At 44.4% G+C, this 23189-nt stretch overlaps 11 non-coding genes across 11 annotated transcripts; all 11 read left to right on the top strand.

Moving 5' to 3' along the window:
* Positions 1–288: 288 nt before the first annotated feature.
* Positions 289–361, top strand: trnar-ccu. The gene has a single exon. It is a non-coding gene; the product is annotated as a tRNA-Arg (tRNA).
* A 1043-nt stretch (positions 362–1404) lies between these two features.
* trnar-ccu lies at positions 1405–1477 on the top strand. The gene has a single exon. It is a non-coding gene; the product is annotated as a tRNA-Arg (tRNA).
* Positions 1478–3374: 1897 nt separating this feature from the next.
* Positions 3375–3447, top strand: trnar-ccu. The gene has a single exon. It is a non-coding gene; the product is annotated as a tRNA-Arg (tRNA).
* Positions 3448–4740: 1293 nt separating this feature from the next.
* Positions 4741–4813, top strand: trnar-ccu. The gene has a single exon. It is a non-coding gene; the product is annotated as a tRNA-Arg (tRNA).
* A 1879-nt stretch (positions 4814–6692) lies between these two features.
* On the top strand, positions 6693–6765 carry trnar-ccu. The gene has a single exon. It is a non-coding gene; the product is annotated as a tRNA-Arg (tRNA).
* A 2803-nt stretch (positions 6766–9568) lies between these two features.
* Positions 9569–9641, top strand: trnar-ccu. The gene has a single exon. It is a non-coding gene; the product is annotated as a tRNA-Arg (tRNA).
* A 1039-nt stretch (positions 9642–10680) lies between these two features.
* Positions 10681–10753, top strand: trnar-ccu. The gene has a single exon. It is a non-coding gene; the product is annotated as a tRNA-Arg (tRNA).
* Positions 10754–11518: 765 nt separating this feature from the next.
* Positions 11519–11591, top strand: trnar-ccu. The gene has a single exon. It is a non-coding gene; the product is annotated as a tRNA-Arg (tRNA).
* A 1041-nt stretch (positions 11592–12632) lies between these two features.
* Positions 12633–12705, top strand: trnar-ccu. Its single transcript has one exon. It is a non-coding gene; the product is annotated as a tRNA-Arg (tRNA).
* Positions 12706–13736: 1031 nt separating this feature from the next.
* On the top strand, positions 13737–13809 carry trnar-ccu. Its single transcript has one exon. It is a non-coding gene; the product is annotated as a tRNA-Arg (tRNA).
* Positions 13810–17854: 4045 nt separating this feature from the next.
* Positions 17855–17927, top strand: trnar-ccu. Its single transcript has one exon. It is a non-coding gene; the product is annotated as a tRNA-Arg (tRNA).
* The last annotated feature ends 5262 nt before the right edge of the window (positions 17928–23189 follow it).

Below are 23189 nucleotides of genomic sequence, written 5' to 3'. Positions count from 1 at the left end.
TACCCCAGTGGCCCCAGTGGCCTAAGACACTGGCCTCCTAAGCCATGGATTGTGAGTTCTAGTCTTTTCTTAAGTGGCTGAGAGCAGAGTGGCGCAGCGGAAGCGTGCTGGGCCCATAACCCAGAGGTCGATGGATCGAAACCATCCTCTGCTAAACTGTTTGTTTTTAAAAATGAAACGCAAACAGAAATGAGAAAGCTAAATTTCATTTGCGTCTCTCAGTGCTATCCAGTACACATTGTTTTTACTGCTTCTATCAGTTCGTACTGTTTGCAGCAGGTAAACAGTGCCCCAGTGGCCTAATGGATAAGGCACTGGCCTCCTAAGCCAGGGATTGTGGGTTCAAGTCCCATCTGGGGTGGAAGGAAGCAGAGTGGCGCAGCGGAAGCGTGCTGGGCCCATAACCCAGAGGTCGATGGATCGAAACCATCCTCTGCTAAACAGTTTCTTTTTAGATTTTAAGTGCGAACAACATTTTTTTTAAATGTGTCGTTTCATGGGCATGTCTCAGTTCCATTATACATTTTTTGACCCCTTCCAACAGTTCGTATTGGTCATACTGTTTACACAGTACCCCAGTGGCCTAAGACACTGGCCTCCTAAGCCATGGATTGTGAGTTCTAGTCTTTTCTAAGTGCCTGAGAGCAGAGTGGCGCAGCGGAAGCGTGCTGGGCCCATAACCCAGAGGTCGATGGATCGAAACCATCCTCTGCTAAACAGTTTCTTTTTAGATTTTAAGTGCAACAAAAAATTAAAAAAATGTGTCGTTTCATGGGCATGTCTCAGTTCCATTATACATTTTTTTACCCTTCCAACAGTTCGTATTGGTCATACTGTTTACACAGTACCCCAGTGGCCTAAGACACTGGCCTCCTAAGCCATGGATTGTGAGTTCTAGTCTTTTCTTAAGTGGCTGAGAGCAGAGTGGCGCAGCGGAAGCGTGCTGGGCCCATAACCCAGAGGTCGATGGATCGAAACCATCCTCTGCTAAACAGTTTCTTTTTAGATTTTAAGTGCGAACAACATTTTTTTTTTAAATGTGTCGTTTCATGGGCATGTCTCAGTTCCATTACATTTTTTTTTGACCCCTTCCAACAGTTCGTATTGGTCATACTGTTTACACAGTACCCCAGTGGCCTAAGACACTGGCCTCCTAAGCCATGGATTGTGAGTTCTAGTCTTTTCTTAAGTGCCTGAGAGCAGAGTGGCGCAGCGGAAGCGTGCTGGGCCCATAACCCAGAGGTCGATGGATCGAAACCATCCTCTGCTAAACTGTTTGTTTTTAAAAATGAAACGCAAACAGAAATGAGAAAGCTAAATTTCATTTGCGTCTCTCAGTGCTATCCAGTACACATTGTTTTTACTGCTTCTATCAGTTCGTACTGTTTGCAGCAGGTAAACAGTGCCCCAGTGGCCTAATGGATAAGGCACTGGCCTCCTAAGCCAGGGATTGTGGGTTCAAGTCCCATCTGGGGTGGAAGGAAGCAGAGTGGCGCAGCGGAAGCGTGCTGGGCCCATAACCCAGAGGTCGATGGATCGAAACCATCCTCTGCTAAACAGTTTACTTTTAGATTTTAAGTGCGAACAACATTTTTTTTAAATGTGTCGTTTCATGGGCATGTCTCAGTTATACATTTTTTTTTGACCCCTTCCAACAGTTCGTATTGGTCATACTGTTTACACAGTACCCCAGTGGCCTAAGACACTGGCCTCCTAAGCCATGGATTGTGAGTTCTAGTCTTTTCCTAAGTGCCTGAGAGCAGAGTGGCGCAGCGGAAGCGTGCTGGGCCCATAACCCAGAGGTCGATGGATCGAAACCATCCTCTGCTAAACAGTTTCTTTTTAGATTTTAAGTGCAATCAAAAAATATAAAAAAATGTGTCGTTTCATGGGCATGTCTCAGTTCCATTATACATTTTTTTTTTTTACCTCTTCCAACAGTTCGTATTGGTCATACTGTTTACACAGTACCCCAGTGGCCTAAGACACTGGCCTCCTAAGCCATGGATTGTGAGTTCTAGTCTTTTCTTAAGTGCCTGAGAGCAGAGTGGCGCAGCGGAAGCGTGCTGGGCCCATAACCCAGAGGTCGATGGATCGAAACCATCCTCTGCTAAACAGTTTCTTTTTAGATTTTAAGTGCGAACAAATTTTTAAAAAATGTGTCGTTTCATGGGCATGTCTCAGTTCCATTATACATTTTTTTTACCCCTTCCAACAGTTCGTATTGGTCATACTGTTTACACAGTACCCCAGTGGCCTAAGACACTGGCCTCCTAAGCCATGGATTGTGAGTTCTAGTCTTTTCTTAAGTGCCTGAGAGCAGAGTGGCGCAGCGGAAGCGTGCTGGGCCCATAACCCAGAGGTCGATGGATCGAAACCATCCTCTGCTAAACAGTTTCTTTTTAGATTTTAAGTGCGAACAACATTTTTTTTAAAAAATGTGTCGTTTCATGGGCATGTCTCAGTTCCATTATACATTTTTTTTTTGACCCCTTCCAACAGTTCGTATTGGTCATACTGTTTACACAGTACCCCAGTGGCCTAAGACACTGGCCTCCTAAGCCATGGATTGTGAGTTCTAGTCTTTTCTTAAGTGCCTGAGAGCAGAGTGGCGCAGCGGAAGCGTGCTGGGCCCATAACCCAGAGGTCGATGGATCGAAACCATCCTCTGCTAAACAGTTTCTTTTTAGATTTTAAGTGCGAACAACATTTTTTTTTAAAATGTGTCGTTTCATGGGCATGTCTCAGTTCCATTATACATTTTTTTTTTGACCCTTCCAACAGTTCGTATTGGTCATACTGTTTACACAGTACCCCAGTGGCCTAAGACACTGGCCTCCTAAGCCATGGATTGTGAGTTCTAGTCTTTTCTTAAGTGGCTGAGAGCAGAGTGGCGCAGCGGAAGCGTGCTGGGCCCATAACCCAGAGGTCGATGGATCGAAACCATCCTCTGCTAAACAGTTTCTTTTTAGATTTTAAGTGCGAACAAAATTTTTTTTAAAAATGTGTCGTTTCATGGCATGTCTCAGTTCCATTATACATTTTTTTTTTGACCCTTCCAACAGTTCGTATTGGTCATACTGTTTACACAGTACCCCAGTGGCCTAAGACACTGGCCTCCTAAGCCATGGATTGTGAGTTCTAGTCTTTTCTTAAGTGGCTGAGAGCAGAGTGGCGCAGCGGAAGCGTGCTGGGCCCATAACCCAGAGGTCGATGGATCGAAACCATCCTCTGCTAAACTGTTTGTTTTTAAAAATGAAACGCAAACAGAAATGAGAAAAATGCTAAATTTCATTTGCGTCTCTCAGTGCTATCCAGTACACATTGTTTTTACTGCTTCTATCAGTTCGTACTGTTTGCAGCAGGTAAACAGTGCCCCAGTGGCCTAATGGATAAGGCACTGGCCTCCTAAGCCAGGGATTGTGGGTTCAAGTCCCATCTGGGGTGGAAGGAAGCAGAGTGGCGCAGCGGAAGCGTGCTGGGCCCATAACCCAGAGGTCGATGGATCGAAACCATCCTCTGCTAACAGTTTCTTTTTAGATTTTAAGTGCGAACAACATTTTTTTTAAATGTGTCGTTTCATGGGCATGTCTCAGTTCCATTATACATTTTTTTGACCCCTTCCAACAGTTCGTATTGGTCATACTGTTTACACAGTACCCCAGTGGCCTAAGACACTGGCCTCCTAAGCCATGGATTGTGAGTTCTAGTCTTTTCTTAAGTGCCTGAGAGCAGAGTGGCGCAGCGGAAGCGTGCTGGGCCCATAACCCAGAGGTCGATGGATCGAAACCATCCTCTGCTAAACAGTTTCTTTTTAGATTTTAAGTGCGAACAACAAATTTTTTTAAAATGTGTCGTTTCATGGGCATGTCTCAGTTCCATTATACATTTTTTTGACCCCTTCCAACAGTTCGTATTGGTCATACTGTTTACACAGTACCCCAGTGGCCTAAGACACTGGCCTCCTAAGCCATGGATTGTGAGTTCTAGTCTTTTCTTAAGTGCCTGAGAGCAGAGTGGCGCAGCGCGGAAGCGTGCTGGGCCCATAACCCAGAGGTCGATGGATCGAAACCATCCTCTGCTAAACAGTTTCTTTTTAGATTTTAAGTGCGAACAAAATTTTTAAAAAATGTGTCGTTTCATGGGCATGTCTCAGTTCCATTATACATTTTTTTACCCTTCCAACAGTTCGTATTGGTCATACTGTTTACACAGTACCCCAGTGGCCTAAGACACTGGCCTCCTAAGCCATGGATTGTGAGTTCTAGTCTTTTCTAAGTGCCTGAGAGCAGAGTGGCGCAGCGGAAGCGTGCTGGGCCCATAACCCAGAGGTCGATGGATCGAAACCATCCTCTGCTAAACAGTTTCTTTTTAGATTTTAAGTGCGAACAAAATTTTTTAAAAAATGTGTCGTTTCATGGGCATGTCTCAGTTCCATTATACATTTTTTTTGACCCCTTCCAACAGTTCGTATTGGTCATACTGTTTACACAGTACCCCAGTGGCCTAAGACACTGGCCTCCTAAGCCATGGATTGTGAGTTCTAGTCTTTTCTTAAGTGCCTGAGAGCAGAGTGGCGCAGCGGAAGCGTGCTGGGCCCATAACCCAGAGGTCGATGGATCGAAACCATCCTCTGCTAAACTAAAAATGAAACGCAAACAGAAATTTCTTCTCAGTGCTATCCAGTACACATTTTTTTACTGTTCTATCAGTTCGTACTGTTTGCAGCAGGTAAACAGTGCCCCAGTGGCCTAATGGATAAGGCACTGGCCTCCTAAGCCAGGGATTGTGGGTTCAAGTCCCATCTGGGGTGGAAGGAAGCAGAGTGGCAGCATGCTGGGCCCATAACCCAGAGGTCGATGGATCGAAACCATCCTCTGCTAAACAGTTTCTTTTTAGATTTTAAGTGCGAACAACATTTTTTTTAAATGTGTCGTTTCATGGGCATGTCTCAGTTCCATTATACATTTTTTTGACCCCTTCCAACAGTTCGTATTGGTCATACTGTTTACACAGTACCCCAGTGGCCTAAGACACTGGCCTCCTAAGCCATGGATTGTGAGTTCTAGTCTTTTTCTAAGTGCCTGAGAGCAGAGTGGCGCAGCGGAAGCGTGCTGGGCCCATAACCCAGAGGTCGATGGATCGAAACCATCCTCTGCTAAACAGTTTCTTTTTAGATTTTAAGTGCAATCAAAAAATATTTAAAAATGTGTCGTTTCATGGGCATGTCTCAGTGCCAATATACATTTATTTTACCTCTTCCAACAGTTCGTATTGGTCATACTGTTTACACAGTACCCCAGTGGCCTAAGACACTGGCCTCCTAAGCCATGGATTGTGAGTTCTAGTCTTTTCTTAAGTGGCTGAGAGCAGAGTGGCGCAGCGGAAGCGTGCTGGGCCCATAACCCAGAGGTCGATGGATCGAAACCATCCTCTGCTAAACAGTTTCTTTTTAGATTTTAAGTGCGAACAACATTTTTTTAAAAAATGTGTCGTTTCATGGGCATGTCTCAGTTCCATTATACATTTTTTTGACCCCTTCCAACAGTTCGTATTGGTCATACTGTTTACACAGTACCCCAGTGGCCTAAGACACTGGCCTCCTAAGCCATGGATTGTGAGTTCTAGTCTTTTCTTAAGTGCCTGAGAGCAGAGTGGCGCAGCGGAAGCGTGCTGGGCCCATAACCCAGAGGTCGATGGATCGAAACCATCCTCTGCTAAACAGTTTCTTTTTAGATTTTAAGTGCGAACAACATTTTTTTTAAAAATGTGTCGTTTCATGGGCATGTCTCAGTTCCATTATACATTTTTTTTTGACCCCTTCCAACAGTTCGTATTGGTCATACTGTTTACACAGTACCCCAGTGGCCTAAGACACTGGCCTCCTAAGCCATGGATTGTGAGTTCTAGTCTTTTCCTAAGTGCCTGAGAGCAGAGTGGCGCAGCGGAAGCGTGCTGGGCCCATAACCCAGAGGTCGATGGATCGAAAACCATCCTCTGCTAAACAGTTTCTTTTTAGATTTTAAGTGCGAACAAAATTTTTAAAAAATGTGTCGTTTCATGGGCATGTCTCAGTGCCAATATACATTTTTTTTACCTCTTCCAACAGTTCGTATTGGTCATACTGTTTACACAGTACCCCAGTGGCCTAAGACACTGGCCTCCTAAGCCATGGATTGTGAGTTCTAGTCTTTTCTAAGTGGCTGAGAGCAGAGTGGCGCAGCGGAAGCGTGCTGGGCCCATAACCCAGAGGTCGATGGATCGAAACCATCCTCTGCTAAACAGTTTCTTTTTAGATTTTAAGTGCGAACAACATTTTTTTTAAATGTGTCGTTTCATGGGCATGTCTCAGTTCCATTATACATTTTTTTTTACCTCTTCCAACAGTTCGTATTGGTCATACTGTTTACACAGTACCCCAGTGGCCTAAGACACTGGCCTCCTAAGCCATGGATTGTGAGTTCTAGTCTTTTCTTAAGTGGCTGAGGCAGAGTGGCGCAGCGGAAGCGTGCTGGGCCCATAACCCAGAGGTCGATGGATCGAAACCATCCTCTGCTAAACTGTTTGTTTTTTTAAAATGAAACGCAAACAGAAATGAAAAGCTAAATTTCATTTGCGTTCTCAGTGCTATCCAGTACACATTGTTTTTACTGCTTCTATCAGTTCGTATTTGTTTGCAGCAGGTAAACAGTGCCCCAGTGGCCTAATGGATAAGGCACTGGCCTCCTAAGCCAGGGATTGTGGGTTCAAGTCCCATCTGGGGTGGAAAAGCAGAGTGGCGCAGCGGAAGCGTGCTGGGCCCATAACCCAGAGGTCGATGGATCATCCTCTGCTAAACAGTTTCTTTTTAGATTTTAAGTGCGAACAAAATTTTTTTTAAAAATGTGTCGTTTCATGGGCATGTCTCAGTTCCATTATACATTTTTTTGACCCCTTCCAACAGTTCGTATTGGTCATACTGTTTACACAGTACCCCAGTGGCCTAAGACACTGGCCTCCTAAGCCATGGATTGTGAGTTCTAGTCTTTTCTTAAGTGGCTGAGAGCAGAGTGGCGCAGCGGAAGCGTGCTGGGCCCATAACCCAGAGGTCGATGGATCGAAACCATCCTCTGCTAAACAGTTTCTTTTTAGATTTTAAGTGCGAACAACATTTTTTTTAAAAAATGTGTCGTTTCATGGGCATGTCTCAGTTCCATTATACATTTTTTTGACCCTTCCAACAGTTCGTATTGGTCATACTGTTTACACAGTACCCCAGTGGCCTAAGACACTGGCCTCCTAAGCCATGGATTGTGAGTTCTAGTCTTTTCTTAAGTGCCTGAGAGCAGAGTGGCGCAGCGGAAGCGTGCTGGGCCCATAACCCAGAGGTCGATGGATCGAAACCATCCTCTGCTAAACAGTTTCTTTTTAGATTTTAAGTGCAATCAAAATTTTTTTTTAAAAATGTGTCGTTTCATGGGCATGTCTCAGTTCCATTATACATTTTTTTTATTTTACCTCTTCCAACAGTTCGTATTGGTCATACTGTTTACACAGTACCCCAGTGGCCTAAGACACTGGCCTCCTAAGCCATGGATTGTGAGTTCTAGTCTTTTCTTAAGTGGCTGAGAGCAGAGTGGCGCAGCGGAAGCGTGCTGGGCCCATAACCCAGAGGTCGATGGATCGAAACCATCCTCTGCTAAACAGTTTCTTTTTAGATTTTAAGTGCGAACAACATTTTTTAAAAAATGTGTCGTTTCATGGGCATGTCTCAGTTCCATTATACATTTTTTTGACCCTTCCAACAGTTCGTATTGGTCATACTGTTTACACAGTACCCCAGTGGCCTAAGACACTGGCCTCCTAAGCCATGGATTGTGAGTTCTAGTCTTTTCTTAAGTGGCTGAGAGCAGAGTGGCGCAGCGGAAGCGTGCTGGGCCCATAACCCAGAGGTCGATGGATCGAAACCATCCTCTGCTAAACTGTTTGTTTTAAATTTCATTTGCGTCTCTCAGTGCTATCCAGTACACATTGTTTTTATTCCTCTGTTTGCAGCAGGTAAACAGTTGGCCTAATGGATAAGGCACTGGCCTCCAAGATTGTGGGGTTCAAGTCCCATCTGGGGTGGAAGGAAGCAGAGTGGCGCAGCGGAAGCGTGCTGGGCCCATAACCCAGAGGTCGATGGATCGAAACCATCCTCTGCTAAACAGTTTCTTTTTAGATTTTAAGTGCGAACAAAATTTTTTTTTAAAAATGTGTCGTTTCATGGGCATGTCTCAGTTCCATTATACATTTTTTTTTTACCCCTTCCAACAGTTCGTATTGGTCATACTGTTTACACAGTACCCCAGTGGCCTAAGACACTGGCCTCCTAAGCCATGGATTGTGAGTTCTAGTCTTTTCTAAGTGGCTGAGAGCAGAGTGGCGCAGCGGAAGCGTGCTGGGCCCATAACCCAGAGGTCGAGAAACCATCCTCTGCTAAACTGTTTGTTTTTAAAAAATGAAACGCAAACAGAAATGATCTCAGTGCTATCCATCGAAACCATCCTCTGGCGCAGCGGAACGTGCTGGGCCCATAACCCAGAGGTCGATGGATCGAAACCATCCTCTGCTAAACAGTTTCTTTTTAGATTTTAAGTGCAAACAACATTTTTAAAAAATGTGTCGTTTCATGGGCATGTCTCAGTTCCATTATACATTTTTTTGACCCCTTCCAACAGTTCGTATTGGTCATACTGTTTACACAGTACCCCAGTGGCCTAAGACACTGGCCTCCTAAGCCATGGATTGTGAGTTCTAGTCTTTTCTAAGTGCCTGAGAGCAGAGTGGCGCAGCGGAAGCGTGCTGGGCCCATAACCCAGAGGTCGATGGATCGAAACCATCCTCTGCTAAACAGTTTCTTTTTAGATTTTAAGTGCGAACAACATTTTTTTAAAAATGTGTCGTTTCATGGGCATGTCTCAGTTCCATTATACATTTTTTTACCCCTTCCAACAGTTCGTATTGGTCATACTGTTTTACAGTACCCCAGTGGCCTAAGACACTGGCCTCCTAAGCCATGGATTGTGAGTTCTAGTCTTTTCTAAAGTGCCTGAGAGCAGAGTGGCGCAGCGGAAGCGTGCTGGGCCCATAACCCAGAGGTCGATGGATCGAAACCATCCTCTGCTAAACAGTTTCTTTTTAGATTTTAAGTGCGAACAACAAAAATTTTTTAAAAAAATGTGTCGTTTCATGGGCATGTCTCAGTTCCATTATACATTTTTTTACCCCTTCCAACAGTTCGTATTGGTCATACTGTTTACACAGTACCCCAGTGGCCTAAGACACTGGCCTCCTAAGCCATGGATTGTGAGTTCTAGTCTTTTCTTAAGTGGCTGAGAGCAGAGTGGCGCAGCGGAAGCGTGCTGGGCCCATAACCCAGAGGTCGATGGATCGAAACCATCCTCTGCTAAACTGTTTGTTTTTAAAAATGAAACGCAAACAGAAATGAGAAAAAATGTGTCGTTTCATTTGCGTCTCTCAGTGCTATCCAGTACACATTGTTTTTACTGCTTCTATCAGTTCGTACTGTTTGCAGCAGGTAAACAGTGCCCCAGTGGCCTAATGGATAAGGCACTGGCCTCCTAAGCCAGGGATTGTGGGTTCAAGTCCCATCTGGGGTGAAGGAAGCAGAGTGGCGCAGCGGAAGCGTGCTGGGCCCATAACCCAGAGGTCGATGGATCGAAACCATCCTCTGCTAAACAGTTTCTTTTTAGATTTTAAGTGCGAACAAAATTTTTTTTTTAAATGTGTCGTTTCATGGGCATGTCTCAGTTATACATTTTTTTTACCCCTTCCAACAGTTCGTATTGGTCATACTGTTTACACAGTACCCCAGTGGCCTAAGACACTGGCCTCCTAAGCCATGGATTGTGAGTTCTAGTCTTTTCTTAAGTGCTGAGAGCAGAGTGGCGCAGCGGAAGCGTGCTGGGCCCATAACCCAGAGGTCGATGGATCGAAACCATCCTCTGCTAAACAGTTTCTTTTTAGATTTTAAGTGCGAACAACATTTTTTTTAAATGTGTCGTTTCATGGGCATGTCTCAGTTCCATTATACATTTTTTTGACCCCTTCCAACAGTTCGTATTGGTCATACTGTTTACACAGTACCCCAGTGGCCTAAGACACTGGCCTCCTAAGCCATGGATTGTGAGTTCTAGTCTTTTCTAAGTGCCTGAGAGCAGAGTGGCGCAGCGGAAGCGTGCTGGGCCCATAACCCAGAGGTCGATGGATCGAAACCATCCTCTGCTAAACAGTTTCTTTTTAGATTTTAAGTGCGAACAACATTTTTTTTTAAAATGTGTCGTTTCATGGGCATGTCTCAGTTCCATTATACATTTTTTTACCCTTCCAACAGTTCGTATTGGTCATACTGTTTACACAGTACCCCAGTGGCCTAAGACACTGGCCTCCTAAGCCATGGATTGTGAGTTCTAGTCTTTTCTAAGTGCCTGAGAGCAGAGTGGCGCAGCGGAAGCGTGCTGGGCCCATAACCCAGAGGTCGATGGATCGAAACCATCCTCTGCTAAACTGTTTGTTTTTAAAAATGAAACGCAAACAGAAATGAGAAAGCTAAATTTCATTTGCGTCTCTCAGTGCTATCCAGTACACATTGTTTTTTCTGCTTCTATCAGTTCGTACTGTTTGCAGCAGGTAAACAGTGCCCCAGTGGCCTAATGGATAAGGCACTGGCCTCCTAAGCCAGGGATTGTGGGTTCAAGTCCCATCTGGGGTGGAAGGAAGCAGAGTGGCGCAGCGGAAGCGTGCTGGGCCCATAACCCAGAGGTCGATGGATCGAAACCATCCTCTGCTAAACAGTTTCTTTTTAGATTTTAAGTGCGAACAACATTTTTTTAAAATGTGTCGTTTCATGGGCATGTCTCAGTTCCATTATACATTTTTTTGACCCCTTCCAACAGTTCGTATTGGTCATACTGTTTACACAGTACCCCAGTGGCCTAAGACACTGGCCTCCTAAGCCATGGATTGTGAGTTCTAGTCTTTTCCTAAGTGCCTGAGAGCAGAGTGGCGCAGCGGAAGCGTGCTGGGCCCATAACCCAGAGGTCGATGGATCGAAACCATCCTCTGCTAAACAGTTTCTTTTTAGATTTTAAGTGCGAACAACATTTTTTTTAAATGTGTCGTTTCATGGGCATGTCTCAGTTCCATTATACATTTTTTTTACCCTTCCAACAGTTCGTATTGGTCATACTGTTTACACAGTACCCCAGTGGCCTAAGACACTGGCCTCCTAAGCCATGGATTGTGAGTTCTAGTCTTTTCTAAGTGGCTGAGAGCAGAGTGGCGCAGCGGAAGCGTGCTGGGCCCATAACCCAGAGGTCGATGGATCGAAACCATCCTCTGCTAAACTGTTTGTTTTTAGAAATTAAACGCAAACAAAATGAGAAAGCTAAATTTCATTTGCGTCTCTCAGTGCTATCCAGTACACATTGTTTTTACTGCTTCTATCAGTTCGTACTGTTTGCAGCAGGTAAACAGTGCCCCAGTGGCCTAATGGATAAGGCACTGGCCTCCTAAGCCAGGGATTGTGGGTTCAAGTCCCATCTGGGGTGGAAGGAGCAGAGTGGCGCAGCGGAAGCGTGCTGGCCATAACCCAGAGGTCGATGGATCGAAACCATCCTCTGCTAAACAGTTTCTTTTTAGATTTTAAGTGCGAACAAAATTTTTTTTTTATGTGTCGTTTCATGGGCATGTCTCAGTTCCATTATACATTTTTTTTACCTCTTCCAACAGTTCGTATTGGTCATACTGTTTACACAGTACCCCAGTGGCCTAAGACACTGGCCTCCTAAGCCATGGATTGTGAGTTCTAGTCTTTTCTTAAGTGCCTGAGAGCAGAGTGGCGCAGCGGAAGCGTGCTGGGCCCATAACCCAGAGGTCGATGGATCGAAACCATCCTCTGCTAAACAGTTTTTTTAGATTTTAAGTGCGAACAAAATTTTTTTTAAAATGTGTCGTTTCATGGGCATGTCTCAGTTCCATTATACATTTTTTTACCTCTTCCAACAGTTCGTATTGGTCATACTGTTTACACAGTACCCCAGTGGCCTAAGACACTGGCCTCCTAAGCCATGGATTGTGAGTTCTAGTCTTTTCTTAAGTGCCTGAGAGCAGAGTGGCGCAGCGGAAGCGTGCTGGGCCCATAACCCAGAGGTCGATGGATCGAAACCATCCTCTGCTAAACAGTTTCTTTTTAGATTTTAAGTGCGAACAAAATTTTTTTTAAATGTGTCGTTTCATGGGCATGTCTCAGTTCCATTATACATTTTTTTGACCTCTTCCAACAGTTCGTATTGGTCATACTGTTTACACAGTACCCCAGTGGCCTAAGACACTGGCCTCCTAAGCCATGGATTGTGAGTTCTAGTCTTTTCTTAAGTGGCTGAGAGCAGAGTGGCGCAGCGGAAGCGTGCTGGGCCCATAACCCAGAGGTCGATGGATCGAAACCATCCTCTGCTAAACTGTTTGTTTTTAAAAATTAAACGCAAACAGAAATGAGAAAGCTAAATTTCATTTGCGTCTCTCAGTGCTATCCAGTACACATTGTTTTTACTGCTTCTATCAGTTCGTACTGTTTGCAGCAGGTAAACAGTGCCCCAGTGGCCTAATGGATAAGGCACTGGCCTCCTAAGCCAGGGATTGTGGGTTCAAGTCCCATCTGGGGTGGAAGGAAGCAGAGTGGCGCAGCGGAAGCGTGCTGGGCCCATAACCCAGAGGTCGATGGATCGAAACCATCCTCTGCTAAACAGTTTCTTTTTAGATTTTAAGTGCGAACAACATTTTTTTTAAATGTGTCGTTTCATGGGCATGTCTCAGTTCCATTATACATTTTTTTGACCCCTTCCAACAGTTCGTATTGGTCATACTGTTTACACAGTACCCCAGTGGCCTAAGACACTGGCCTCCTAAGCCATGGATTGTGAGTTCTAGTCTTTTCTAAGTGCCTGAGAGCAGAGTGGCGCAGCGGAAGCGTGCTGGGCCCATAACCCAGAGGTCGATGGATCGAAACCATCCTCTGCTAAACAGTTTCTTTTTAGATTTTAAGTGCAAACAAAATTTTTTAAAAAATGTGTCGTTTCATGGGCATGTCTCAGTTCCAATATACATTTTTTTTACCTCTTCCAACAGTTCGTATTGGTCATACTGTTTACACAGTACCCCAGTGGCCTAAGACACTGGCCTCCTAAGCCATGGATTGTGAGTTCTAGTCTTTTCTTAAGTGGCTGAGAGCAGAGTGGCGCAGCGGAAGCGTGCTGGGCCCATAACCCAGAGGTCGATGGATCGAAACCATCCTCTGCTAAACAGTTTCTTTTTAGATTTTAAGTGCGAACAAATTTTTTTTTAAATGTGTCGTTTCATGGGCATGTCTCAGTTCCATTATACATTTTTTTACCTCTTCCAACAGTTCGTATTGGTCATACTGTTTACACAGTACCCCAGTGGCCTAAGACACTGGCCTCCTAAGCCATGGATTGTGAGTTCCAGTCTTTTGTTAAGTGGCTGAGAGCAGAGTGGCGCAGCGGAAGCGTGCTGGGCCCATAACCCAGAGGTCGATGGATCGAAACCATCCTCTGCTAAACTAAAATGAAACGCAAACAGAAATGAAAAGTAAATTTCATTTGCGTCTCTCAGTGCTATCCAGTACACATTTTTTTACTGCTTCTATCAGTTCGTACTGTTTGCAGCAGGTAAACAGTGCCCCAGTGGCCTAATGGATAAGGCACTGGCCTCCTAAGCCAGGGATTGTGGGTTCAAGTCCCATCTGGGGTGGAAGGAGCAGAGTGGCGCAGCGGAAGCGTGCTGGGCCCATAACCCAGAGGTCGATGGATCAAACCATCCTCTGCTAAACAGTTTCTTTTTAGATTTTAAGTGCGAACAAAATTTTTTTTAAAATGTGTCGTTTCATGGGCATGTCTCAGTTCCATTATACATTTTTTTACCCCTTCCAACAGTTCGTATTGGTCATACTGTTTACACAGTACCCCAGTGGCCTAAGACACTGGCCTCCTAAGCCATGGATTGTGAGTTCTAGTCTTTTCTAAGTGGCTGAGAGCAGAGTGGCGCAGCGGAAGCGTCTGGGCCCATAACCCAGAGGTCGATGGATCGAAACCATCCTCTGCTAAACAGTTTCTTTTTAGATTTTAAGTGCGAACAACATTTTTTAAAAAATGTGTCGTTTCATGGGCATGTCTCAGTTCCATTATACATTTTTTTTTTTACCCCTTCCAACAGTTCGTATTGGTCATACTGTTTACACAGTACCCCAGTGGCCTAAGACACTGGCCTCCTAAGCCATGGATTGTGAGTTCTAGTCTTTTCTTAAGTGCCTGAGAGCAGAGTGGCGCAGCGGAAGCGTGCTGGGCCCATAACCCAGAGGTCGATGGATCGAAACCATCCTCTGCTAAACAGTTTCTTTTTAGATTTTAAGTGCGAACAAAATTTTTTTTAAATGTGTCGTTTCATGGGCATGTCTCAGTTCCATTATACATTTTTTTACCTCTTCCAACAGTTCGTATTGGTCATACTGTTTACACAGTACCCCAGTGGCCTAAGACACTGGCCTCCTAAGCCATGGATTGTGAGTTCTAGTCTTTTTTTTTCTTAAGTGGCTGAGAGCAGAGTGGCGCAGCGGAAGCGTGCTGGGCCCATAACCCAGAGGTCGATGGATCGAAACCATCCTCTGCTAAACAGTTTGTTTTTAAAAATTAAACGCAAACAGAAATTTTTTTTACATTTCTTTTTAGATTTTTTTAAGTTCGTGCAACAAGTGGCAATTTTTAAAAAATGTGTCAGTTTCATAACCCAGGGCATGTCTCAGTTTCAGATTTTATACATTTTTTCTCAGTTCCACCCCTTCCAACAGTTCGTATTGGTCATACTGTTTACACAGTACCCCAGTGGCCTAAGACACTGGCCTCCTAAGCCATGGATTGTGAGTTCCAGTCTTTTGTTAAGTGGCTGAGAGCAGAGTGGCGCAGCGGAAGCGTGCTGGGCCCATAACCCAGAGGTCGATGGATCGAAACCATCCTCTGCTAAACAGTTTCTTTTTAGATTTTAAGTGCGAACAACATTTTTTTTAAAAATGTGTCGTTTCATGGGCATGTCTCAGTTCCATTATACATTTTTTTGACCCCTTCCAACAGTTCGTATTGGTCATACTGTTTACACAGTACCCCAGTGGCCTAAGACACTGGCCTCCTAAGCCATGGATTGTGAGTTCTAGTCTTTTCTTAAGTGGCTGAGAGCAGAGTGGCGCAGCGGAAGCGTGCTGGGCCCATAACCCAGAGGTCGATGGATCGAAACCATCCTCTGCTAAACAGTTTCTTTTTAGATTTTAAGTGCGAACAAAATTTTTTTTTTAAAAAATGTGTCGTTTCATGGGCATGTCTCAGTGCCAATATACATTTTTTTTACCTCTTCCAACAGTTCGTATTGGTCATACTGTTTACACAGTACCCCAGTGGCCTAAGACACTGGCCTCCTAAGCCATGGATTGTGAGTTCTAGTCTTTTCCTAAGTGGCTGAGAGCAGAGTGGCGCAGCGGAAGCGTGCTGGGCCCATAACCCAGAGGTCGATGGATCGAAACCATCCTCTGCTAAACTGTTTGTTTTTAAAAATGAAACAAACAGAAATGAGAAAGCTCCTCTCAGTGCTATCCAGTACACATTGTTTTTACTGCTTCTATCAGTTCGTACTGTTTGCTTTTTTAGTGGCCTAATGGATAAGGCACTGGCCTCCTAAGCCAGGGATTGTGGGTTCAAGTCCCATCTGGGGTGGAAGGAAGCAGAGTGGCGCAAACTGGGCCCATAACCCAGAGGTCGATGGATGAAACCATCCTCTGCTAAACAGTTTCTTTTTAGATTTTAAGTGCGAACAACATTTTTTTTTAAATGTGTCGTTTCATGGGCATGTCTCAGTTCCATTATACATTTTTTTTACCTCTTCCAACAGTTCGTATTGGTCATACTGTTTACACAGTACCCCAGTGGCCTAAGACACTGGCCTCCTAAGCCATGGATTGTGAGTTCTAGTCTTTTCTTAAGTGCCTGAGAGCAGAGTGGCGCAGCGGAAGCGTGCTGGGCCCATAACCCAGAGGTCGATGGATCGAAACCATCCTCTGCTAAACAGTTTCTTTTTAGATTTTAAGTGCGAACAAAATTTTTTTTAAAAATGTGTCGTTTCATGGGCATGTCTCAGTTCCATTATACATTTTTTTTACCCTTCCAACAGTTCGTATTGGTCATACTGTTTACACAGTACCCCAGTGGCCTAAGACACTGGCCTCCTAAGCCATGGATTGTGAGTTCTAGTCTTTTCTTAAGTGCCTGAGAGCAGAGTGGCGCAGCGGAAGCGTGCTGGGCCCATAACCCAGAGGTCGATGGATCGAAACCATCCTCTGCTAAACAGTTTCTTTTTAGATTTTAAGTGCGAACAAAATTTTTAAAAAATGTGTCGTTTCATGGGCATGTCTCAGTTCCATTATACATTTTTTTGACCTCTTCCAACAGTTCGTATTGGTCATACTGTTTACACAGTACCCCAGTGGCCTAAGACACTGGCCTCCTAAGCCATGGATTGTGAGTTCTAGTCTTTTCTTAAGTGGCTGAGAGCAGAGTGGCGCAGCGGAAGCGTGCTGGGCCCATAACCCAGAGGTCGATGGATCGAAACCATCCTCTGCTAAACAGTTTCTTTTTAGATTTTAAGTGCGAACAAAAAATATTAAAAAATGTGTCGTTTCATGGGCATGTCTCAGTTCCATTATACATTTTTTTGACCTCTTCCAACAGTTCGTATTGGTCATACTGTTTACACAGTACCCCAGTGGCCTAAGACACTGGCCTCCTAAGCCATGGATTGTGAGTTCTAGTCTTTTCTTAAGTGGCTGAGAGCAGAGTGGCGCAGCGGAAGCGTGCTGGGCCCATAACCCAGAGGTCGATGGATCGAAACCATCCTCTGCTAAACTGTTTGTTTTTTTTAAATGAAACGCAAACAGAAATGAGAAAGCTAAATTTCATTTGCGTCTCTCAGTGCTAATACACATTGTTTTTACCTTCTGCTAAACAGTTTAATGGATAAGGCTTTTTAGATTTTAAGGCGCAGAGTGGCGCAGCAACATAACCCAGAGGTCGATGGATCGAAAATCCTCTGCTAAACAGTTTCTTTTTAGATTTTAAGTGCGTGTCGTTTCATGGGCATGTCTCAGTTCCATTATACATTTTTTTACCTCTTCCAACAGTTCGTATTGGTCATACTGTTTACACAGTACCCCAGTGGCCTAAGACACTGGCCTCCTAAGCCATGGATTGTGAGTTCTAGTCTTTTCTTAAGTGGCTGAGAGCAGAGTGGCGCAGCGGAAGCGTGCTGGGCCCATAACCCAGAGGTCGATGGATCGAAACCATCCTCTGCTAAACAGTTTCTTTTTAGATTTTAAGTGCAAAAAAATTTTTTTTTAATGTGTCGTTTCATGGGCATGTCTCAGTTCCATTATACATTTTTTTGACCTCTTCCAACAGTTCGTATTGGTCATACTGTTTACACAGTACCCCAGTGGCCTAAGACACTGGCCTCCTAAGCCATGGATTGTGAGTTCTAGTCTTTTCTTAAGTGGCTGAGAGCAGAGTGGCGCAGCGGAAGCGTGCTGGGCCCATAACCCAGAGGTCGATGGATCGAAACCATCCTCTGCTAAACTGTTTGTTTTTAAAAATGAAACGCAAACAGAAATGAAAAGCTAAATTTCATTTGCGTCTCAGTGCTATCCAGTACACATTGTTTTTACTGCTTCTATCAGTTCGTACTGTTTGCAGAGGTAAACAGTGCCCCAGTGGCCTAATGGATAAGGCACTGGCCTCCTAAGCCAGGGATTGTGGGTTCAAGTCCCATCTGGGGTGGAAGGAAGCAGAGTTAACCCAGAGGTCGATGGATCGAAACCATCCTCTGCTAAACAGTTTCTTTTTAGATTTTAAGTGCGAACAAAATTTTTTTTTTAAAAATGTGTCGTTTCATGGGCATGTCTCAGTTCCATTATACATTTTTTTTACCCCTTCCAACAGTTCGTATTGGTCATACTGTTTACACAGTACCCCAGTGGCCTAAGACACTGGCCTCCTAAGCCATGGATTGTGAGTTCTAGTCTTTTCTTAAGTGCCTGAGAGCAGAGTGGCGCAGCGGAAGCGTGCTGGGCCCATAACCCAGAGGTCGATGGATCGAAACCATCCTCTGCTAAACAGTTTCTTTTTAGATTTTAAGTGCGAACAAAATTTTTTTTAAAATGTGTCGTTTCATGGGCATGTCTCAGTGCCAATATACATTTTTTTTTGACCCCTTCCAACAGTTCGTATTGGTCATACTGTTTACACAGTACCCCAGTGGCCTAAGACACTGGCCTCCTAAGCCATGGATTGTGAGTTCTAGTCTTTTCTTAAGTGGCTGAGAGCAGAGTGGCGCAGCGGAAGCGTGCTGGGCCCATAACCCAGAGGTCGATGGATCGAAACCATCCTCTGCTAAACAGTTTCTTTTTAGATTTTAAGTGCGAACAACATTTTTTTTAAAAATGTGTCGTTTCATGGGCATGTCTCAGTTCCATTATACATTTTTTTGACCCTTCCAACAGTTCGTATTGGTCATACTGTTTACACAGTACCCCAGTGGCCTAAGACACTGGCCTCCTAAGCCATGGATTGTGAGTTCTAGTCTTTTCTTAAGTGCCTGAGAGCAGAGTGGCGCAGCGGAAGCGTGCTGGGCCCATAACCCAGAGGTCGATGGATCGAAACCATCCTCTGCTAAACTTTTTGTTTTTAAAAATGAAACGCAAACAGAAATGAGAAAGCTTTTTTTTAGATTTTACTGCTTCTAGTTCGTACTGTTTGCAACAAGTGGCCTAATTTTCCTAAAAAATGGGGTGGAAGGAAGCAGAGTTGCTGGGCCCATAACCCAGAGGTCATGGATCGAAACCATCCTCTGCTAAACAGTTTCTTTTTAGATTTTAAGTGCAACAAAATTTTTTTAAATGTGTCCATGGGCATGTCTCAGTACATTTTTTTACCTCTTCCAACAGTTCGTATTGGTCATACTGTTTACACAGTACCCCAGTGGCCTAAGACACTGGCCTCCTAAGCCATGGATTGTGAGTTCTAGTCTTTTCTTAAGTGGCTGAGAGCAGAGTGGCGCAGCGGAAGCGTGCTGGGCCCATAACCCAGAGGTCGATGGATCGAAACCATCCTCTGCTAAACAGTTTCTTTTTAGATTTTAAGTGCGAACAAAATTTTTTTTAAAAATGTGTCGTTTCATGGGCATGTCTCAGTTCCATTATACATTTTTTTGACCTCTTCCAACAGTTCGTATTGGTCATACTGTTTACACAGTACCCCAGTGGCCTAAGACACTGGCCTCCTAAGCCATGGATTGTGAGTTCTAGTCTTTTCTTAAGTGGCTGAGAGCAGAGTGGCGCAGCGGAAGCGTGCTGGGCCCATAACCCAGAGGTCGATGGATCGAAACCATCCTCTGCTAAACAGTTTCTTTTTAGATTTTAAGTGCGAACAAAATTTTTTTTTTAAATGTGTCGTTTCATGGGCATGTCTCAGTTCCATTATACATTTTTTTGACCTCTTCCAACAGTTCGTATTGGTCATACTGTTTACACAGTACCCCAGTGGCCTAAGACACTGGCCTCCTAAGCCATGGATTGTGAGTTCTAGTCTTTTCTTAAGTGGCTGAGAGCAGAGTGGCGCAGCGGAAGCGTGCTGGGCCCATAACCCAGAGGTCGATGGATCGAAACCATCCTCTGCTAAACTGTTTGTTTTTAAAAATGAAACGCAAACAGAAATGAGAAAGCCATTTGCCTCTCAGTGCTATCCAAACATTGTTTTTACTGCTTTTCAGTTCGTAGATTTGGCCTAATGGATAAGGCACTGGCCTCCTAAGCCAAAGTCCCATCTGGGGTGGAAGGAAGCAGAGTGGCGCAGCGGAAGCGTGCTGGGCCCATAACCCAAGGTCGATGGATGTCCTCTGCTAAACAGTTTCTTTTTAGATTTTAAGTGCGAACAAAATTTTTTTAAATGTGTCGTTTCATGGGCATTTGTCTCAGTGCCATTATACATTTTTTTGACCTCTTCCAACAGTTCGTATTGGTCATACTGTTTACACAGTACCCCGTGGCCTAAGACACTGGCCTCCTAAGCCATGGATTGTGAGTTCTAGTCTTTTCTTAAGTGCCTGAGAGCAGAGTGGCGCAGCGGAAGCGTGCTGGGCCCATAACCCAGAGGTCGATGGATCGAAACCATCCTCTGCTAAACAGTTTCTTTTTAGATTTTAAGTGCAAACAAATTTTTTTTTTAAAATGTGTCGTTTCATGGGCATGTCTCAGTTCCATTATACATTTTTTTACCTCTTCCAACAGTTCGTATTGGTCATACTGTTTACACAGTACCCCAGTGGCCTAAGACACTGGCCTCCTAAGCCATGGATTGTGAGTTCTAGTCTTTTCTTAAGTGCCTGAGAGCAGAGTGGCGCAGCGGAAGCGTGCTGGGCCCATAACCCAGAGGTCGATGGATCGAAACCATCCTCTGCTAAACAGTTTTTTTAGATTTTAAGTGCGAACAAAATTTTTAAAAAATGTGTCGTTTCATGGGCATGTCTCAGTTCCATTATACATTTTTTGACCTCTTCCAACAGTTCGTATTGGTCATACTGTTTACACAGTACCCCAGTGGCCTAAGACACTGGCCTCCTAAGCCATGGATTGTGAGTTCCAGTCTTTTCTTAAGTGGCTGAGAGCAGAGTGGCGCAGCGGAAGCGTGCTGGGCCCATAACCCAGAGGTCGATGGATCGAAACCATCCTCTGCAAACAGAAATGAAAAAGTTTGTTTTTCAGTGCTATCCAGTAGATTTCTATCAGTTAAGTACTGTTTGCAGAAGGTAAACAGTGCCCCAAAGCCAGGGATTGTGGTTCAAGTCCCATCTGGGGTGGAAGGAAGCAGAGTGGCGCAGCGGAAGTGCTGGGCCCATAACCCAGAGGTCGATGGATCGAAACCATCCTCTGCTAAACAGTTTCTTTTTAGATTTTAAGTGCAAACAAAAAATTTAAAAATGTGTCGTTTCATGGGCATGTCTCAGTTCCATTATACATTTTTTTACCCTTCCAACAGTTCGTATTGGTCATACTGTTTACACAGTACCCCAGTGGCCTAAGACACTGGCCTCCTAAGCCATGGATTGTGAGTTCTAGTCTTTTCTTAAGTGGGCTGAGAGCAGAGTGGCGCAGCGGAAGCGTGCTGGGCCCATAACCCAGAGGTCGATGGATCGAAACCATCTTCTGCTGAACAGTTTCTTTTTAGATTTTAAGAGCGAACAAAATTTTTAAAAAATGTGTCGTTTCATGGGCATGTCTCAGTTCCATTATACATTTTTTTGACCTCTTCCAACAGTTCGTATTGGTCATACTGTTTACACAGTACCCCAGTGGCCTAAGACACTGGCCTCCTAAGCCATGGAGTGAGTTCTTTTCTTAAGTGGCTGAGAGCAGAGTGGCGCAGCGGAAGCGTGCTGGGCCCATAACCCAGAGGTCGATGGATCGAAACCATCCTCTGCTAAACTGTTTGTTTTTAAAAATGAAACGCAAACAGAAATTTTTTAAAAATTTCATTTCATGGGCATGTCTCAGTGCTATCCAGTACACATTGTTTTTACTGCTTCTATCAGTTCGTACTGTTTGCATGTGGCCTAATGAGGCCTCCTAAGCCAGATTGTGGCAAGTCCCATCTGGGGTGGAAGGAAGCAGAGTGGCGCAGCGGAAGCGTGCTGGGCCCATAACCCAGAGGTCGATGGATCGAAACCATCCTCTGCTAAACAGTTTCTTTTTAGATTTTAAGTGCAAACAAAATTTTTTTTAAAAATGTGTCGTTTCATGGGCATGTCTCAGTGCCATTATACATTTTTTTTACCTCTTCCAACAGTTCGTATTGGTCATACTGTTTACACAGTACCCCAGTGGCCTAAGACACTGGCCTCCTAAGCCATGGATTGTGAGTTCTAGTCTTTTCTTAAGTGGCTGAGAGCAGAGTGGCGCAGCGGAAGCGTGCTGGGCCCATAACCCAGAGGTCGATGGATCGAAACCATCCTCTGCTAAACAGTTTCTTTTTAGATTTTAAGTGCGAACAAAATTTTTAAAAAAATGTGTCGTTTCATGGGCATGTCTCAGTTCCAATATACATTTTTTTGACCCTTCCAACAGTTCGTATTGGTCATACTGTTTACACAGTACCCCAGTGGCCTAAGACACTGGCCTCCTAAGCCATGGATTGTGAGTTCTAGTCTTTTCTTAAGTGGCTGAGAGCAGAGTGGCGCAGCGGAAGCGTGCTGGGCCCATAACCCAGAGGTCGATGGATCGAAACCATCCTCTGCTAAACTGTTTGTTTTTAAAAATGAAACGCAAACAGAAATGAGAAAGCTAAATTTATTTGCATGTCTCAGTGCTATCCAGTACACATTGTTTTTACTGCTTCTAACAGTTCGTACTGTTTGCTGTTTACACAGTACCCCAGTGGCCTAAGACACTGGCCTCCTAAGCCAGGGATTGTGGGTTCAAGTCCCATCTGGGGTGGAAGGAAGCAGAGTGGCGCAGCGGAAGCGTGCTGGGCCCATAACCCAGAGGTCGATGGATTGAAACCATCCTCTGCTAAACAGTTTCTTTTTAGATTTTAAGTGCGAACAACATTTTTAAAAATGTGTCGTTTCATGGGCATGTCTCAGTGCCAATATACATTTTTTTGACCTCTTCCAACAGTTCGTATTGGTCATACTGTTTACACAGTACCCCAGTGGCCTAAGACACTGGCCTCCTAAGCCATGGATTGTGAGTTCTAGTCTTTTCTTAAGTGGCTGAGAGCAGAGTGGCGCAGCGGAAGCGTGCTGGGCCCATAACCCAGAGGTCGATCCTCTGCTAAACTGTTTGTTTTTTAAAAATGAAACGCAAACAGAAATGAGAAAGCTAAATTTCATTTGCGTCTCTCAGTGCTATCCAGTACACATTGTTTTTACTGCTTCTATCAGTTCGTACTGTTTGCAGCAGGTAAACAGTGCCCCAGTGGCCTACTGGATAAGGCACTGGATGTTGTAACTTTAATGTGTTTGAGTTAATGTTTAAGTTCATTCTT

This window comes from Oncorhynchus gorbuscha, linkage group LG21 (genome assembly GCF_021184085.1).
Source record: "Oncorhynchus gorbuscha isolate QuinsamMale2020 ecotype Even-year linkage group LG21, OgorEven_v1.0, whole genome shotgun sequence".
Taxonomy (NCBI): domain Eukaryota; kingdom Metazoa; phylum Chordata; class Actinopteri; order Salmoniformes; family Salmonidae; genus Oncorhynchus; species Oncorhynchus gorbuscha.
Note: the sequence above shows the minus strand (reverse complement) of the source record. Positions and strands in the feature narration are given on the sequence as shown.